This window comes from Triplophysa dalaica, chromosome 21, assembly GCF_015846415.1.
Source record: "Triplophysa dalaica isolate WHDGS20190420 chromosome 21, ASM1584641v1, whole genome shotgun sequence".
In the NCBI taxonomy this organism is placed as follows: Eukaryota; Metazoa; Chordata; class Actinopteri; order Cypriniformes; family Nemacheilidae; genus Triplophysa; species Triplophysa dalaica.
Window position 1 is genome coordinate 16522294 of NC_079562.1, and position 20826 is coordinate 16543119.

A 20826-nucleotide genomic window follows, 5' to 3' on the forward strand; every position below is an offset into this window, starting at 1 on the left:
ATGGGGGGATAGCTCAGTGGTAGAGCATTTGACTGCAGATCAAGAGGCCCCCGGTTCAAATCCGGGTGCCCCCTTTCAGGTGCCCCTGTGAATCAGATGTTACCGCTGTTGCCTGTTAAAGCTAGCATCCGTGGGAGCCTTGTAGGCCAAGTCTTGTTTCAGCGTAGTGGTAGACTAAACGGCTGTTTACCATGGTGGTTTAAAGGAGTTTTGACGAGGGGGTGTTGGAGTGGTAGAGCGTTTGAATGCAGATCAAGAGGTCACCGATACAAATCCGGGTACACATGAGATGTTTCTGCGGCATCCTTTAAAAACAATCAGCAGTGTTTAACGGGATACTAAAGAACATTTACATTTGAGGGAAGTTCAGACGCGACTGGACGAGACGTTATTGAGGAGTGATAGGTCAGCCAAGGTCTCTCGTAGGGGAATTAGCTCGCATGGTAGAGCGCTCGCTTAGCATGCGAGAGGTAGCGGGATCGATGCCCGCATTCTCCATTGACATCTCTTGTTAGTTTTCCCCATACGAGGCCGACAGGGAGTTTCACAAGTTGATTAGGGCCTTCGTTTTGAAACTTGAAAAAAGTCTTTCACGTGATTTGCAACGTGCAGAAAGCGTGAACGTGACACCCTTTCGCAAATATCAGAACAAGATGGGGGATTGTTTTGAAGACACAAAGAACACCCTAAGCAGCCAAGAGCTACATTATCAGACACACACACTAAGCGAGAATCATACCCCTTGACCAACGAGCCTCGGACTGAAGGGCAAATCGGCAGCTTCGGCAACGAGTAAAGACAAGGTCTTCAGCACAGCTGCCAAACCGCACACTCACCGCATAAATGTGAATACTGACATGTGTAATTTGAATCGAGCAATGTTGTTTAATCATGGGTTCCATGGTGTAATGGTTAGCACTCTGGGCTTTGAATCCATGCGAGAGGTAGCGGGATCGATGCCGGCATTCTCCAGTGACATCTCTTGTTAGTTTCCCCCATACAAGGCCGACAGGGAGTTTCACAAGTTGACTAGGGCCTTCGTTTTGAAACTTGAAAAAAGTCTTTCACGTGATTTGCAACGTGCAGAAAGCGTGAACGTGACACCCTTTCGCAAATATCAGAACAAGATGGGGGATTGTTTTGAAGACACAATGAACACCCTATGCAGCCAAGAGCTACATTATCAGACAGCAGGGCTCGTCCGGGATTTAAACCCGGGACTTCTCGCACCCTAAGCGAGAATCATACCCCTAGACCAACGAGCCTTGGAATTAAATCTCTACCACTGAGCTATACCGCCTTGTCGAGACTCTATCCAACCACAATGGAAGACAACTGTTTAATGTTCCAACACTTAGAACTTTAAAGAAAAGAGCAGGTCCGTTTGTTTCTCTACCACTGAACTACACACCCTCGTCAAAACTTCTTTAAACCACCATGGTAATTCTTCAGGATAGCTAGAATGAACAAGCGAGCAGGTAACTTCATCACAGACTTGTCTCACCCCCGTCTTCTTTTCCTTAGTCTTACTTATTTAAATGTTCTTATAGTTTCCTCCTGTTCGCATGAACAGTCATGTATGGACGGTATGTATGCATGTATGGCTAATTAATGATCAATAATATCAGATATGCAGCTTAGAAATGTAACATGATGGAATGGTTCCTTAATGGATTTTATATGTCAAATAGTCTTGAGGGATCATGGCTCTTACATCCTAATCTGAAATTAAAAACTCTACTTATAACAATAAAGCAGTAAGGAAAGAGAAAAAAACTACTCATGCATTTTTCTAAATGCTGGTTCAAATAATTATATGAATAGGCTACAAAATGACTCGACCATAAACTAATCATGAATGAAAAAAACCTCTGCAAAATGCATGCACAAAAAGAGATTTAATACTCAAAGGCTTTATGGGCAAAATGGCTTCATATTGCCAAACCAACTTTAAATATTCATAATTTTAAACACAAATACACGATATATGACGATACATGGTGGTGTCGCAACAATCTTTAGAGACTTTCTTACCATAACTCCGAGAACAAAGCATACATTTAAATCATTTGAAGTGCTTGCGTTGAACTTAATTGTTCCAAACACAAGTAAAAACCATTGCTCTCTCTTACATTGGTTACTGTGTATAGACCCCCTGGGCCTTACACTAATTTTCTGATAGAGTTCGCAGACTTCTTATCGGACCTAATGGCTAACGTCGATAAAGTACTGATTGTCAGAGATTTTAATATCCATGTAGAAAGTGCTAACAATCCATTAGCAGTGGCGTTTAAAGTGCTACTACACTCTTTTGGTGTAACACAATACATCAATAGACCTACTCATCGACTTAATCATACACTAGACTTGATTATATCTCACGGAGCCGATCTAACCAATATCGCTATATACCTCAAAGCGACGATGTTAGCGATCACCATCTTATAACATGTACACTGCGCACTGCATAAATCAGTTGTACATCTTGTTATCGACAGGGTAGAACGATCACCTCAACTACTGAAGATAGTTTCATAAAGAACCTGCCAGATCTGACTCCTTTAATAACCTTGCCAACAAATACAGAATCGCTCGATGACATGACCAGCAACATGGGCATTATTTTCTCCATTGCATTAGAAGCAGTCGCACCTATGAAGTCAAAAAAGATTGATGAAAAGATCATAGCACCATGGTACAATAGCACCCCTCGCATCCTAAAAAGAGAAACCGGTAAACTGAGGCGCAAATGGAAACAAACCCAATTAGAGGTCTTTAAAATTGCATGGAAATAGAATGCAAACTGTTACAAAAAGGCACTAAAAGCAGAAAAAGCCGAGCACTTCCATAACCTCATAGAAACTAACAAAAACAATCCAAAGTTTTTATTTAGTACAATTGCTAAACAAACAGACTTCACCTGACCTGGATATTCTGCTGCACCTTGGTAGCAATGAATTCATGAAATTTATTACTGAGAAAATCGACAGCATAGCTAAAACCAAACCTCCAAGTGTGTATGAAGAATTAGTATCGACCATTTCCTTCTTTTAAACTCTAGCAAAACAGAACACCTAAACAGAATATCCCAGAATACAACCTGCAAATTAAAGGCTGCACTGTTACTCCAACAAATACAGTTAAAGATCTAGGCGTTATATTAGACGGCAACCTGTCATTTGAAAATAACGTCTCAAATATCACAAAAACAGCCTTCTTCCACCTTAGAAATGTTGCCAAATTACGGAATATTTTATGTGTTGGTGACGCAGAAAAGCTTATTCATGCATTTGTGACCTCACGACTTGACTATTGTAATGCTCTACTTAGTGGTTGTCCTGTATCATCGATAAACAAACTACAGTTAGTTTAGAATGCAGCTGCCAGAGTTCTTACTAGGTCAAGAAAATACGATCACATGACCCCAGTTTTATCATCGCTTCACTGGCTACAAATTAAGTATCGTATTGATCGTTATTGAAATTATTTGAATTACTTACAAAGCCTTAAACGGTCTACCCTTACTTACTTAACAGAGCTTTTATCAAATTACAACCCATCACGCTCTCTAAGATATCAAAACTCAGGACTTTGGATAACACCTAGAATAACTAAATCCACCAAAGGGGGTCGAGCTTTCTCATACGTAGCACCTAAACTCTGGAATAGCCTTCCTGATACTATTCGAGGGTCAGATATACTCGTTCGTTAGTCTTCTTCCACTTATCCAGGGCCGGGTCGCGGGGGCAGCAGTCTAAGCAGGGATGCCCAGACTTCCCTAGACACTTCCTCCAGCTCTTCCGGGGCGGATCTTATCTGAGCTCCTCCCGAGTGACATAGCTTCTCACCCTATCTCTAAGGGATCGTCCAGCCACCCTGCGGAGAAAGCTCATTTCAGCCGCCTGTATTCGGGATCTTGTCCTTTCGGTCATGACCCACAGCTCATGACCAGAGGTGAGAGTATGAATGTAGATTGACCGGTAAATGGAGAGCTTCGCCTTGCGGCTCAGCTCCTCCTTCACCACGACAGGCCGGTACAGCGACCGCATTACTGAAGAAGCTGCACCGATTCGTCTGTCAGTCTCCCGTTCCATCCTTCCCTCACTCGTGAACAAGACCCCCAGATACTTGAACTCCTCCACTTGAGGCAGGAACTCTCCACCTACCTGAAGTGGGGAAGCCACCCTTTTCCGACTGAGAACCACAGCCTCAGATTTGGAGGTGCTGATTCTCATCCCAGTCGCTTCACACTCGGCTGCCAACCGTCCGAGTGCATGCTGAAGGTCCTGGTCTGATGGGGCCAGCATGCCGACATCATCCGCAAAGAGCAGAGATGAAATCATGTGTCAGATATATCAGATATACTCTCCCAATTTAAATCTAGATTACATTTACATTACATTTAGACATTTAGCGGACGCTTTTATCCAAAAGACACATCTTTTCAGCCAAGCTTTCAATTAATGCATAGTTAATGTACAGCAGCTACGCTTATTATTCTCTTTCTGCCTCAACCTCGGGATGAGGTAGAAAGAAATTCCGCCAGGTCCAGATGATCGACATATCCCCACCTAGAGATTACGCCAGCTACAGCTGCAGACTGGCTGACCATCCCAGCTCAGACCACTACATCCCCAACCAAGAGCAAAGACGGACTACTTGTCACATTAATGCTGAAGTCACAATACTTGGTATTTAATGCTAAACTTACATCACATGTCAGCAGTTTGAAGTTATAGCTGCATTCAGTGGCCCTGATTGGAGGTTCCTGGGTGGTTGTTTGTGGGGAGTGAGGGGGCTTGTGTTTAGGGGGATCCATTTGCTGGGGCCTTGTGGGTCCGGTTTGGCCTTGTTTTGTGGTCGATGTCGGACAACAGAGGAATAAAGTTACAACATGCCATTACTATTTCCCCTGGTTGTTCCTCTTTTTTCTGGTGTCGATCGTGGAGTGGGACCGGGTTGAACCTGCACGGTTTTCGGCAAGTGGGACTTTCTGGGTTGCTGATGGTGGGCTCTCCCTCTTCCACACGTCAGAGGCGATCTGGCCCTCCCGGCTGAGCCTGGTTTCTCCCAAAGGTTTTTTTCTCCATTAATCAATCATTAGAGTATGGGTTCCTCGCCACACCAGAGCACTGTTGGCTTGCTCACGGGAGACTGCATTTATTTATTTATTGATTAGATATTATTTATTAGAATGATCTTGCTTGTTCTATAAACACCATGCACTGTGCTGTTTTACCTTTTCTGTTTTTCCTGTTTTCCCCTGTAAAGCTGCTTTGGAACAATGCACATTGTGAAAAGGGCTTTAGTAATAAACTTGAATTGAATTGACACTAACATAATGTAATGCAAGTAAGTGGCCGCTAGATATCGCACCTTTCCCTGTTTACTGATAAAACCTTTACAAAATGCTACCCAGCCAACATTTGTAAGTGGGGCCCAATTGGGTATGAAATGGGCTGGAAAATGGGCCCTATGTAGGATTGTCCGCGGGTTCCATAATGGCCCTATACCAGTTGCCCACATGAATATAGTGAAGGAATGCACTTGCCCCTAGGTGGGTCCCAACTGGACAACATTCGCAAGACCCATATCGGTACCAGATTTCAGTTTTATGTGGGTACTACATGGGGATTGTCAAAACGCCTCTTAACAAAATGCTTTCTACAGATGCGAAAAATGCAGAAAATCAGACCCATTCAGTGTGTAAATGTGATTGACAAAATGTGAGGTCGTATCTATTTTTTAACGTGCGGAAAGTTTTGACGCAGATTTCAGACTCAATGTGCAATGGCCTTGTATTTTGGAATCCACGTCTCCATCCCTCTTTTTTGAACAACAAGCCTGTATGACCCTCTGTTGGTGATTAATTGATAAGTAATAATAACTTTTTGTAAGACTGTGGATTCACTCCTGTATTTAAATGCATTCGTCTCTTCTTAAACTGTGTAAATGGACATCAGTCCTCTGCACGACAAACAAAACCTATTCAAAATGTAAAAGGATTATACAGTATTCAGCAGAGAGACAAAAGTGCACACCTTCATAAGAATGAGCTCACATGTAAATTTTAAACTAAACTCAACAATAAATCTCTTATTTACACAAGCTTTTCTAAACCTGCATGACATTCTATTTTTTGCTGAACATAAGGGAAGATATTATGAAAATTTTTGGTAAACAATAAAGGCTGCTCACAATTGAGTTTAATATAAAAGTACCATAGAAGATAATGGGGACCAGAAACTGTTTGGTTTCCCACATTCTTCACAAAATAGCTTTTTTTGTGTTCAGTACATGAGAGAAATGAACACAGGTTCAAAACAATTGTAAGATAAGTAAATGATTACAGACTCTCATATTTGAGTGAACTAGTCAGTCACACATTATTCATCTTGGAAGAGCCAGGATAAATGGTATTATAACTCCGAGTGTAGTCGTCTGAAAGAAGAAAGTCATATACACCCATAAGAATCCTTGAGGGTGAATAAAACAGGGTAATTTAGATTTTTGGATGAACTATCTATTTAAATGACTGAAATAAAAATATAGTCCTGCTTACATATTTATTTAATTCATTATAAAATAAGGAAAATAGGCCTAAATATGTATTTTTTTAAGTGATGACCAAATAATAAGGGAAAAAATCTGAATACATTGGGAACTCCTTCAATACACTTTTAAAAGCTTCCTAGTGTGATAAATGTATTTAATAAACCTGGATTGTTTTGAATATAAAAGCTATTATCCCAGTCATATTGTGGTTTTGATTTTTTTTTTTTATAGTCTCAAAATATTGGGTAACTCTTTTCTTGATGTATAACGCATTATAAAAGTATTTTAAAAGCATTGTAATGCACCTTTTAATGCATGGTAATGTCTTATAAATAACTGTTATTACAATTAATGCATGAAGGGGCGGTTTCCCAGACAGGGTTTAAGCCTAGTCCCAGACTAATTTAAATGTTAGAAGTTTCTTGATCGAAAACGACTTGCAATCACATATCTTAAAATAAAAAAGTGTGATCGTTGTGTCTCGAGATGTACACCAGTAATGTCTTTTTGTAAATTATGGTTTTAAAAATGACTTAATTATCATAATTAAACTAAGGCCTAGTCCTGGTTTAGACTAATCCCTGTCCGGGAAACTGCCCCTATTATAACACTTAGCAATTAATTATTACGCTACACATTTTAAAATGGTTATAATTCTTTACAATTAAATATAATGCATTACAACACACATTAAAGAATTATAATGCATTTTACCCTTTAATAACCCTTTATAATGCATTATACATACATGCTTCAAGGAAAGTGTTACTAAATATTGTTTTTTCTTGTGAGCTGAATGTATTGGATCCAAAATGTTGGATGCAAGTTTAGATCCCTGCAATAAGCAAATATGTGTATTAACATTAACAAGGATAAATAATTACTTTAACACAAGTATTGTTCATTGTTCACTTATGGCAGCTAATACGTAAACTCATCTTGAGTAATTTAAACTTATTGTGAAGAGTTACCTTCTAATTTAAGATCACAGTATGTAATAATAACTTAATATATAATAAGATAATTTACTTGCCATACACAACGTTGAAAAGACGCAAGTCTTTAAACTTTTTCTTCCCATGTCGGCCAAACAAATTGTACTCCAGTGCCAGTCAATTTGAAAAGATGTACTTCAACATTCTTCTTATTGCGTCATCTATGCTTGTGCCGCCTACATCTGCCACCATGGCAACCTAAAGATGAGAGCCAAAAGTAGATTTTTTTTACATTAATGTAAAGACAACAAGTTACTGGTAGTTTTCAAACAGCTAACATTACACAGATAAATTCCTTAAAGCTGTAGGTTGATACCTTGCAATACACATATTATCAAATATTATTTTGTAATCTGCCTACAAAGATTTATCAGTTTTCATAATGGTATACTAACAAAAAGGTCCATAGAATTTATAAAATACAAATATATCTAAATAAGATGATACCACAAAAACCCATTATAAAAAAAGTTGTAGGGTTTTACTTTAGATAAAGATCAGGAGAAGAATAAGGCGTAAATGTGAACTTACAACAGCAGACATGACACTATGATCCCCCAGCTTCTGATCAAGGGCCTCAAGGTCAGCCTGGGTTTTCAGAGGTAAGACTACTCCTTCAGGAACTTCTACCACTGATCCGTCTTGCTTTTTTAGCAGGACATTCAACATCTTGCCATGAACATGTTGGGTATCCTTCACTTCTTCTAAAATTGTTAGAAGTTTAGTGAACATGGCTTCACAAGTGGGGGTTGCACCTTGGGCAGTGGGGCTGGCAATACGTTGGGCTAAAGAGCTGGGTGTATGACTTGCGACAAGTTGGGGAGTAAAACTGCTAAATTGTTGGGCTGAGGGACTGGTGCCCTTTTGGGATGCATGACTTGCCACACGTAGAGGAGTAAAACTGGCAAGTTGTTGGGCTGAGGGACTGGTGCCCTGTTGGGATGCATGACTTGCCACACGTTGGGGAGTAAAACTGGTAAGTTGTTGGGCTGAGGGACTGGTGCCCTGTTGGGATGCTTGACTTTCCACACGTAGAGGAGTAAAACTGGCAAGTTGTTGGGCAGAGGAACTGGAGCCCTATTGGGATGCATGACTTGCCACACGTTGGGGAGTAAAACTGTCAACTTGTCGGGCTGAGGGGCTTGTGTACTAGTCTGATGAATAACTTGTGACACGTTGGGCAGGGGGATCTTGCATGTAGTTGTTTGCTTTCCTCTTTGCTGCCTTAAGGAGTTGGTCTGGTGGAGTGGGAGGAAGTTCATCCAAAGTGTCAGAATGTTCATTCGATTCTAGCTGGGTGCTTATTTTACTCTGGAGAAGTTTTGTACTTGGCCTAGGTACATTAACAAAGGCGCATGTTACCTATTACTTTCATATTGTTTCTAAAATGCATTGAAATTGACTTGCATTGTTTCACAAACACCTACCTTCTTTTTCTTGAGACAATTTCAGTGTCAGTGAGCTCTGATGAATACTCAGCTTGGTGTAGCTTTACCCTGGCTTCTGCATAAGTGGCTGTAAATCAGTAATACATAGTCACCGGGTAAGGCAGATTTAAAAATTTACAAAAGACTTTATACCACAAAAGAAAACTTGGTTGCAGAATATATGTGCATTCCCATAACTAAGATGTCAGATCTTACATTCATATGTCTGTTGTGTTTTTCTTTTCCACCTAGCGAGTGTCAAAAACGAATTTAAGAAAATTGTGTCATCATTTACTTACCTTCTTGTCATTTCAAACCTGCTTAGACTTTCTTTCATCTGCAAAACAAAAAAGAAGATTTTTGAAGAAAATTGGAACACCATTGGCACCCATTCACTTCTCTTGTATGGACACGAAACCAATGCAAGTGAATGGGTATCAGTTCGCAACATTGTTCAAAATATCTTCTTTTATTTTCTGCGGAAGAAAGAAAGTCATACAGGTTTAAAATTACAAGACGTTAAGTAAATGATGACACAAATTTCATTTCTGGGTGAACTATCAAAGATAACAGTATTTATTGGACTATTTTAATTAAATGAAGAAAATCAAAAATTACCTGCATTTACCATTACACGGACACTACACAGCATCCAGCTGCTGGCGTGCCCTCTTTCACTGCCTTTGTTATGTTGACCAGGGAGTTTGGTGGCCATCAGCATAATTTTCTGTCTGTGTCCTTGAACCACTCTACTGGAATGATATCCATTTTCTTGCAGCCATCAGGGTCAACTTCATCCACAAACTCCACAACAGTGAACGAGAAAGCCCTGCGAAGTTCAATACATTATGTGCTGTGTAGCTGAGGCAAAGCCACAAACTTTTTCTGAAGAGGCAACAAAAGCAGTGGTTTAGTGAAGTCAGTTACAGGAGCACTGTGTAGTGTCTGGATCATTGGTAAGAAAAGCCATAAACCCTTTTGTCCTGGTTTCTTGATACCATCATCAAAAGACGATAGTAAGCATGGCTCCATGGGTCTGGTTTTAGGTTGAACTCTCACAGAGAGTGTGATAACCATTTGGTTCCTCTGTTCGATATTTACGACTCCTTCGCTTCAAAGCATTGTTGATAAGTCTCTGTGTCATCTCTTACTTAACATATGAGGCTGAGCAGAGAAACTTCTCTGACAAATAGGAACTTATGTGATTTAAACTATCCTTTTCTGTAAATGTATCTAAATGTCTATGTTGTATGTTGGTGCTCATGCCATTTTAGATACTCTGTAACTGTTAGATATGCAAGTTTTGATTCAAGGTTCATTTGACGTATTCATACGTCCACAGTTCAATGCCTTGCATGATTCATATGTAACTACACATCTTTGAATTCCCTATATGGTGAGCTATGTTATAAAAACAAAGCACACATCATACTATGTCCATAACATGCCGTTAGGTATTAAATGCAAACAGACCATACTGTCAGAGCCATGCAAATGAGGTGCCATGAGAAACAAAGAAACCTTCTTAGGCTCCATTATCATTTTCATGGCATTGGCCCGCAGACCAGGGCAGGTATGCATTTAAAACACCATCACCGAACCAAGTTTTTAGGCTTACCTTTTGTAATCGGAAGAGAAAAGAAGGAGGACGAGAAGGACACTCTAAGGGACAGCCCCGCTTGGGGCTCCCCTCTGGGGAGTCCGTTTAGGCTATGGAACTTTGGAGTCAGAACCCAAACTCAGTGTTTCAACAGGACTGCATTCTGAAACCATTCAAGATTTCCATCCACGCGCATACGGGTATTGGTCCAACAACGAGATTGCAAGTATCCGTTTCTAAATATAGAGTAGCTGCGTTAAGAGCGTGCCTCTTTGTTAAAGATGATTTTATTGGTTTTCAGACGTGTTTTACCTGCCTCGCGGCAATGCCCTCTCACTCTCTCTCTCTCTCTCTCTCTTTCTCTCTCTCTCATTCTCACTCGCTCTCTCTCTCTGCGCTTCCAAGCGCGTTTGTGTTTCATGTATTTGTTTGTCTTCATTTTGTTTACCATGTAGAGTAGAGTTTAATAAAAACCATAAAGGCATTTGTGATTGGTTCTCTGTGTTCACGCTCACAAACTTGGTCACTTAAACTGTGTTTCGATCTATGCTACCTCTGCTCTTAATTCTGTTTGGTAAAGTCACGTTACTTATAGTCATGAGATAACGTGAGTGTATAAAATCATTGATGTTCTTGCTGGACGAATACTTATGGGATTTGTATCACTATATTGCTTATCAGAATTGTAAAATATGTATGTGTAATGATGATTATTATACATATTTGCCTTTGAGCTAAACTTATTCCTTGACTGAAATTGACGTTTTAAATAATTCATTTCATATATGTTTGATCTTGATAGATCTGGTGGAGAATCTTATTTGATGAGTAAACTCATCCTTAATTTAACATGCAGCTAAAAACGCTACAACTGGAAAGCTGGCCAGAAAGTTTTGTTAGCAAACTTATTCCCAGAGCTGTTGAATTGATAGGGAAGTTGAAAAAACATGTCCCTTTATCAAAAAATTCATACACCACATGTGTTCCTCCAGTGGAATGCAAAATGTTACGCACAATAACAACTCTTCTTTCAAGTTCAAAACAATTGGCACCAGTTGAGTTTGATACTATTGTGTCTTTGTGCTTATACATCTTGTATTGAACATACTGATGCATGGGAAATTCTGTCAACATCGGTCCAGATTCATGAGACTGTGTCAGTTTAACATTTTTTGGCGTTTCTTTAGACATGTGAGCAAATAACTGCCTTTCATAAACACGCCTGACAATTTGTTGCACAGGATTTTGTGGTCTTCTCACCAATTTTTTCAACTGCCCCAAATAATTCTCAAATGGAAAACATGAAACCGAATCAAGAGGGCCATAATTTATAGCATCATCTGCTAGGTCAGGGGTGTCCAAAGTCAGGCCCGCGGGCCAATCACGGCCCGGGGATGAATTTTAAACGGCCCGCAGCGTGTCTATTACATTTTATTTAAGACGGCCCGAAAATCAAATCATGCTAATTTTACAATGTCAACAGAAGGTGGCAGCACTAGATTTTAGGGCCAATTGTTGTGAGAGGCCGAGTGAGTTACAGTTGAACCGTTAGGATGCCACAATGGCTACGTACAAAAAACGCAAAGTTGATAAGGAGGGCCGTCGTTTTAATGAGCGCTGGAAAACGGAGTATTTTTTCACAGAGAGTCGAAATAATTGCATTTGCCTAATATGCAATGAGACTGTATCGGTAATGAAAGAATACAACGTGAAGAGGCATTACGAGACAAAGCATGCAAACTCATATCAGAGATTCTCCGGCAACGAACGAGAGGATAAAATTAAACAGCTTGAAGCCTCTCTAGTTGCCCAGCAGCGATTGTTTATCAGGGCGAAGGAGTCCAATGAAAACATTACCAAAGCAAGCTACGAGGTGGCAATCCTTATAGCTAAACGTGGAAAACCTTTCTCTGAGGGCGAGTTTGTTCAAGAATGTGTAATGAAAATTGCAGAAAACATCTGTCCAGATAAGAAGCAAGAGTTTACACTATCGCAACACTATCGCACGGAGAATTGAAGAAATATCATCCGACATCAAAAGACAAGTGACAGAACGCGGGCATAATTTCGATCATTTTTCTTTGGCATGTGATGAGAGTGTTGATATTTCAGACACTGCCCAGCTGCTAATTTTTTTGAGGGGAATCGATGAGGACATGAACATCACAGAAGAGCTGCTGGACCTCAAAAGTATCAAGGGCCAGACACGAGGTGTGGATTTAATGCAGTGTGTGTCTGAAGCAGTTGATGACATGAAACTGCCCTGGGAGAAATTAAGCGGAATCGTTACAGACGGGGCACCCGCTATGACGGGAGAAAGAAGTGGATTAGCATCACTGCTCTGCAACAAAGTCAGCGAGCAAGGGGGCAATGCCGTTAAACTCCATTGCTTAATTCACCAACAAGTACTGTGCGCAAAATGTCTGAAGTTTGATCATGTTGTTTCACCAGTGGTAAAAGCCATTAACTTCATTCGTGCCAAAGCTTTGTGCCACCGCCAGTTTCAGCAGTTTCTCTCCGACATAGAGGCGCAATATGGAGATGTTATTTACCATAACGATGTAAGGTGGCTCAGTCGAGGGAATGCTCTGCAGCGTTTTTTCTTGATTCGGAGAGAGATAGGCCAGTTTTTGGACGAAAAGGGACAAGCAATGAAAGAACTGTCGGACCCTCAGTGGCTCGCAGACCTTGCGTTCGTAATTGACATTAACAAACACCTGAATGCATTAAATGTCAACCTTCAAGGAAAAGACGCAGTGGTAAGTCAGCTGTATTCTTATATCAAGGCGTTTGCAACTAAACTTCAACTGTTCAAAAGACACCTGTCACAGAGTGAAATCAACACTTCACATTTCCCTGCACTAAAAGAAGTAATGGATTTTTTCCCAGAAGAAACAAATGGGCAAGTAGGGAAGTATGCAGAGGTGATCGAAGCCCTCTTTGCGGAGTTTAACTGGCGTTTTAAAGATTTTGCCATAATTGAGAAAGATGTGCATCTCTTCGCGTCTCCTTTTTCCGTGGAACCCGTTGATGCTCCGCATGAACTGCAACTAGAGCTCATTGACTTGCAGTGCGATGATGAGTTGCGCTTCTGTCATCAGCAGCTCTCGCACATAGACTTTTATCGACAACTAAACAAAGAGAAATTCCCCAAACTGCGAGCACTTGCCAAGAGAATGTTGAGCCTTTTTGGGTCCACGTACATTTGTGAACAGACTTTCTCTGTTATGAACTTGAACAAAAACCGTTTGAGGTCCAGAATAACTGATGCCCATCTGCGAGACGTTTTGCGAGTTGCGACCACGGCTGTCCAGCCAGATCTCGCAAATGTGCTACAGTGCAGATCGCAGTTTCATCCGTCGCACTGATTTGTTCAGTTTTCAGGTGATGATTGTTACAGTGTTACTGTTATCTGTTTACCGAATACTTAAAATGTATTCTTTTCTAGTGTCACTTAACTCGAGCTTAGCATTTTCATCAGTATATTTCATCCATATTTTACATGAATGCAGTTTACATAATTGTTTAAAACCTCTGATGCTTTGTTGAGTTTGCAGGTAATTGTTAATAATTATAATAATCTATAATTTTTTTACTTATCACAATTCGTTGAGATATAACTTTCTCACCACACATTGTGTACATTTTGTTATAAATCAGTTTGTAATTGATTAAACCCTGATGTTTGTAGGCCTATCATCCCTGAGGTGTTGAATTTGAAAGTGACTTAAAATGTTACCTTTAACTGCTATAGTGTCACATTCGTTTGAGCTATACTTTTCATACATTCTTTTTCATACATACTTTATTCAATTTATGTAACGCTGAAGTTTTGTTTTTATATGTGCTCAGACCTAAAAATAAATCATTGTTAATTAAGAGTTGCATTTTATTATAATGACCATAATTAGCATAACAATAAAAATGCACGAAAGCATTAAAAAATAAAAGTATACGGCCCCCTTGTGTATTGACAACATGCAATCTGGCCCCCTTAATAAAAAGTTTGGACACCCCTGTGCTAGGTGGATAAGACTATGTGCATTGTTAACCATAGAGTTTGTTCCATATATCTTTGCAAAATTGGTAACAAAACATCTTAATAATTTATGGGCATACCCATAGTATTCTCTAAAGCTTGGAGACAAAAGTATTCTCATAGCAGATGACAAAACAAGAAAGTTTTTGTACTGTTGACGGGACAGTCTTTGAAAAAGCACAACAGGCCCTGTATATAATAAAAACTGCCTAAATTCTGTAGCCTTCCATTGTCTGTACTCAGCCAAAGAACGTGGCTTTCTGGAGAAGCTCCCAGGTAAGCTCTGTCTACAACGTTTCAAGTGATCAGAGATAGCAGACAAAGTTGAGGACGAAACCCGACAGTGTAATGGCCCCTTAAACCACAGAGCAATTAATTTACGTACAATGCCCAAACAAACTAAATCCATATAATCCAAAGGAAAATTGGAAACCATGCCAATGCCTAAGCCCTGGAGAGGTGATTTAGAGTGATGGTGGTCTTCATCAGACATTTGATCAAACTGAGTGTCTGTCCTTAGGGTAGAATCTATGTCAGGAAACACAACTTTACCATCAAGATAAACACCATATTGTGTGCAACGCTCACAAGAACTGTAGCCTCCATGACCTTTGGTACATTTAAAAAAAGCCCTTGCGGGAGTGTCACAGATAAAAGCATCTGGAAGTGGTACATTGTAGTGTTTACAATTAAAAGATATACCAGTTGCTGTGACAACTTTTAAATTTTCAATAAAATCATGCATGTTGTCATTTACTGATTCAGGTTTACAGGGACCTGCATAGACACCTATTATAAACCCGTTTGGATTTGGCATTTCAACAATTTTACCTAATATAGGCCATAGTTGCATATTAGAGCTCCTAGAAATAGGCAATCCATCAACATTCACACGTACAGTCAATGTGTCTGTTGTCAGTTCACGCTCATTTGTCATTTTCAATTCTGAAAGTATTGCACTTGCAAGCCCAAAATAGTAGTAGTAGCCACCTTGTCCCATTTCTTTCACATTACATTCTTTTAACGACCTAAGAAGAGTCCTTGGATCTTTTGGTAAATCCAGACCTAGATCTGAAAGTATACCCAATAGCTCTGAAAGTGCAGAATGAGATACGTTTCGGTTAGCTGCCCATTCAGCCAGTTTCCTTTTAGGATCATGATTGGGTTCCTCTGTAGGATTGTCACAGCAAAAATGTTCATCAGGATCAAAATGATCATCAGGATCACTTGCTTTGTAGAAGTCAACATCTTCAGTACTGACATCAAAATCCAGATTCACAGCTTCACTATTGCCATTCAAAGCTTCCCCAAACTCTTGCACTGCCTGGTCTACAGCCTGATCTGCTTGCTCCATATCCTCCATTGCAAGACTGAGTAAATGCTGCTGCACTCTGACTTTGATTTTCCTTCTCCTTGTCCGTGAATTTCCAGTAAAGTAATCCATTTAACTACAATATAGGGATGTGCACGAGTACTCGATTAATCGATTATTTGAACGCATCAGCAGGATCGAGCATGAAAATGATGATCGATTGGCTCTACATTTTTTTTTTTTACTATCATTATTTCTGATTGGTTATGCTGGTATTTGGGCGGTAGTCTGATATTTGATTGGTTATGGCTGCGAGAAGTTGTGGTCTAGAGACAAGACCGGAGCACAGAGCAAAATGGCGTTTAAAGCGCGCAGCGATGTCTGGCAACACTTTGAAAAACTTGACGAAAAAACAGTCAAGTGTAAGATGTGCAGAGCCACACTGGTCTACAACTCCACAACGAGTTCGATGCGTTACCATCTTGCACATAAACACAAAAAAGCAGATGATGCCGATGCCACTACCAGCAGTCAGACGAGCATAAGAGATTTCACCATCAAACAGAAATGCGACAAAGGCAGGGCAGAGAAAATGACGCAGCTAATAGCAGAAATGACAGCAGAAGACTTGCTGCCTATTAGTTTTGTTGAAGGTGAAGGTTTTAATGAATTACGTTGAGCCCCACTATACTGTCCCATCGCGCAAAACGGTCACTGCAAGGATTGATGCTCTATACGAAAAATGCGCTTGTTCACTAAAAGACAGTCTGTCGAAGCCAGCGCGGGTGGCTATAACTACGGACTCGTGGACCTCGCTAACCGCTGAATCGTATATGATGCTAACCTGTCATTACATAAATGAATGGAAAATACACAATGCAGTATTAGAGACGCGAGGTTTTGAGGAAAGACACAAAAGCGCCCTGTAACGGGAGAAGCGCATCCACTACTTTCTGGTTGGCACTTAGTTCAAGCTCACATGCATTTTGTGTAGATAAGTACAATTTGTAATATAACATTTACATATTGTGTATCTAGGCTATGTGATAAATTTTATATACAATGCGTCATGAAGAAAAAGCGCTTCAGCTTCACCTCACGCTGTTATTTCTTTTAAATGTTTACTGTGTTAACCACTATTGACGGTGATGTTTAATAATCTATGTTAATTTAATTATTTTTTTAATCCTGTCCTGTTTCATTGTTTTATCAACAACGTTTTTACCAGGGCTTTAATTAAAATATTTAATTGTCGCTATGACGCACACGCCCCGCCCCTTGCTTAAGCTCCACCCCCGATTAATCGAGTACTCGTTTCTCAAACCTGTGGATTACTCGACATGAAATATTATCAGAAATGCCCATCCCTACTACAATACACAGAGAAGACCAGGGGCAGAAACAGATATATTGTACAGAGTCTTCTTCAAAGCTATTGGAACATTAAAGTCATATAATAAAATGCACATGAGCTAAAATACATAAAAAAATAACACTTTTAAAAAACACCAGTCAATTTACAGAAAAACCCTATTGGGACAGTTGACTACAAGGTGTTTTATTACCTAAGTGAGTCAAATTAGATTTATTGCTCTGAATGGTTGTACACCGTTCCAGCTAAGAATACATCTGCTGTTTAAAAGCCTAGTCCAACTAAAATACCAAATAGCTCTCTAAGTTGGAAAAGGTAAACAATAGGGATGCACCGAATATTCGGCCACCGAAAGACTTTTATCACCGAAACAATAAGACAGTTCACCTATCAAAGTAAACCACATAATATGAAGAACGAAGAAGTATTAATGCACATTTCCCGCCAGTCCTGTATAAACTATGGCATGCAAAGTTTTTTATACAATGTTTTCGTGAGATGACAGAGCTCTCAGTCTACAGCACCAGGAGTTATGCCCGCTCCACTGCTCACGCGAGCCGGACCGCGATCGCAAAATATACGAGAGATGATCAAAAGTCCAGACACTATGCACATGATAAACAATTTAAAACTTGCTTCACTGCTTATTAGTTGATGTCCGTAATGTTTGTCACTTTCCTTGTGTAGTGATAATGGCAGAGCTCTCGTTCTTTAAACGAGCGCTGCACCATTTTCCTTACTTTCGTTTTATTCCAACAGTTTTGTACAGTATTTTTATAGAGTTCAACACTAGGACATGTTTTTTTTTACCAAATTGTTATAAGAGTAAGTCTCTTACCACTGTAAAGTGTTTTTTACTTGTGATATTGGACTGTTGGGCTTTTATTTTCATAACTTAACTTTAAACACGTTTTTCTCCAAATTCCGATCCTGAACATCTTAGAGCTTTAGACGACAAAATAAGTTGGTTATTCTATTCTTACGCGACTTATTATCAATTTTGCACATCTGCAATTCTTGGTGCATTTGTTGTTGTTAAGTTCTACAGTTAACATATGGGCTGTGGGAGTCTTTGTTTGGATACACTATTATGTTGAAGTCCTACAGAGAAAATATTGTTGTATCTTTAAGCAGTTGCACTTGTTCTGAATGCACTTTCTTGTAGTAGTCATACAGATAATTTTTTTTTTTAAATACACTTGACCTAAATGCACTTTGTTTTCATGAGAGAACATTTAATTGTACAACTTTTCAGCAGGCCCTGTAGACCTGTACATTATTATTTAATATACACATGAGTGGGGTCAAGTTAAACATCTTAGTTGAATTTTATTTTATACTGTGCATTGTTGCAATGTGCTAAATAAATATTTGCATAATTTGTAATTTATTTATTCTTTGAAACTTTAATATTTATGCAATTGCAATGCCTTGATTTTAGTAAAGTTAGTAGTCATAGCCATAAATGCAAGGGTACTAATAATTGGCCTAATTTCTTTCGGTGTTTCTGTTTTCGGCCTTGGTTTCCTCTTTTTCGGTTTTCGGTTTCGGCCACCAATTTTCCTTTCGGTGCTTTCCTAGTAAACAATTTTAAAGATCAAAGGGGATTTATACAAAAAGTGGTGAAAGAATGTAAACTTCTTATGTCCCCTTGTCTAACAATATTCTACGGTTGAAGAGTCTAGTCGACGGAACACACAGAGTTTCTGGATCCAGGAGACAAAGTTTGACACAGACACAAGTGCTTGTTCAATCAGAGTCCAATGTTTATTGTTTTAGGACTAATACTTATAATTTTGTCTTAGGAGGCGTCATATAAAACCACCAAAACAGTGGAAAATCACCAGACTTTCTGTTTAGTCTTTCCTCCTGAATAATCAGATATGATTACATATTCATTATTACAATAACAGAACAATCGTCCATAGGCATCATTAGGAACCTTGATATGGAGAACAACAGATACTTATATCAACATAAGACAGCATGACATGATAGAACTTCCAACGAGGTTAAACAACAAGAATGAAAGGCACATCTTATATGAATAGAAGCTAATATTAATAGGAATTAATAGGAATGAATACATATGATACATGAACTTTGTATTAAACACAGATGCAATATTTGTAGAGGACAGGACGAAATCCAGATTCTCACAAGTGGCATAGCCAATACCAAAATTTTGAATGAATACCAAGTAATGTATAATTTCATATTTTATGGAATGCTTGACACCTCAGACATGCAAGTACACTTCTCATCAGACATGACATGGCCCATCTTATTTTAATATTTGTAGGGAAAAATATTATTATATAAATATCCAATTCCAATTACTTACATGGTTTAGAAGAACAGCTATTCGGGATCTGAAAAAATCGAGAAAAAGTACATGAAGTAAATAAATTAACACTTTGTACTGTGGACACAAAGTATTTTTTATGGTTTTGTACACAAAACAATTCTACACATGAAGCTGTAAACTCATCGAGGTGAAAAGGTGACAATGATGCAAGACCCCCCCAAATGCTATAGGCTATATTCAGATGCAAAAAAAGTGTGTGTGACATGTTTTCTTTTAAATACAATTTTTTGTTATCAGGCTCTTATGTTTAGGTTCAGTCATTTCATTTGAAAGGTAATGAAAAGGTAGTCAGTTCTTAGCATGCCTTATTTTCATAAATGTCACTTTATTAATTTCATTGGTATTAGGGCTGAAACGATTAGTCGACATTGTCGACAACGTCGACAATAAAAAATTGTCGACAAATATTCTTGTTGTCGAGTAGTCGTTTGATTACGTGACTTAATTTAAGGGCCTGCAATATCACAATTTGACCGCTACGGCACTGCAGCGCTAGAGTGTAATGCAGCCTTCCCGAATGCTATCGCAGTAGAAGGACACGCAGCGAGAATTATGGCGGAGTACAAACGAATGTGAACAAGTAAAGTGTGGGAAAGATTAACCAAATTGAAAACAAAAAAATGCGGTTGTATAATGCAAGCAAGGCAGAACTTGACTTTCACATCAGCACAACCTGCATGCTGGAGTGTTTAAAATGAAACATCCCGGAGAATGAGCCGAAGAGAGGCGAGTGTTCTCCATCTAGACCTAACTAACTAATTTAGCGGTAATTCTTTTTATGAGAGAATGCAATAATAACAGTAATGATAATAACAACAATAATCATATAATTACAGTTATGTTTTTATTTGTTTTGCAAAGTAAAAAGCTTTGATCGAGTTTAAAAGTCAAGCCTGTTTTGATTATTATAACACTATTAGGTATTACGTGAGCGGAAAATGATTATAAGAGAGGGAAGTTAAGTGACTGGAGTCTTATATCTTGACTTTATTTTAAAATATTTTCTTCTGTTTCTTGCTCTTTTTCAATAACTCTTTCACCGACATGATTGATGATTTATCTCGTCAATTAAAAAAAACGGTTCCCCGCCAAACGAGTTATAACGGCAATAAGTGGTTATACTGTTGTACAGCAGGTGGCGCTGTTACACACATTTCG

General features: G+C 39.2%; 2 non-coding genes across 2 annotated transcripts; one reads left to right on the top strand and one right to left on the bottom strand.

Moving 5' to 3' along the window:
• Window positions 1-2: 2 nt before the first annotated feature.
• Window positions 3-74, top strand: trnac-gca (transfer RNA cysteine (anticodon GCA)). Its single transcript has one exon. It is a non-coding gene; the product is annotated as a tRNA-Cys (tRNA).
• A 1119-nt stretch (window positions 75-1193) lies between these two features.
• On the bottom strand, window positions 1194-1265 carry trnap-agg (transfer RNA proline (anticodon AGG)). The gene has a single exon. It is a non-coding gene; the product is annotated as a tRNA-Pro (tRNA).
• Window positions 1266-20826: the final 19561 nt, after the last annotated feature.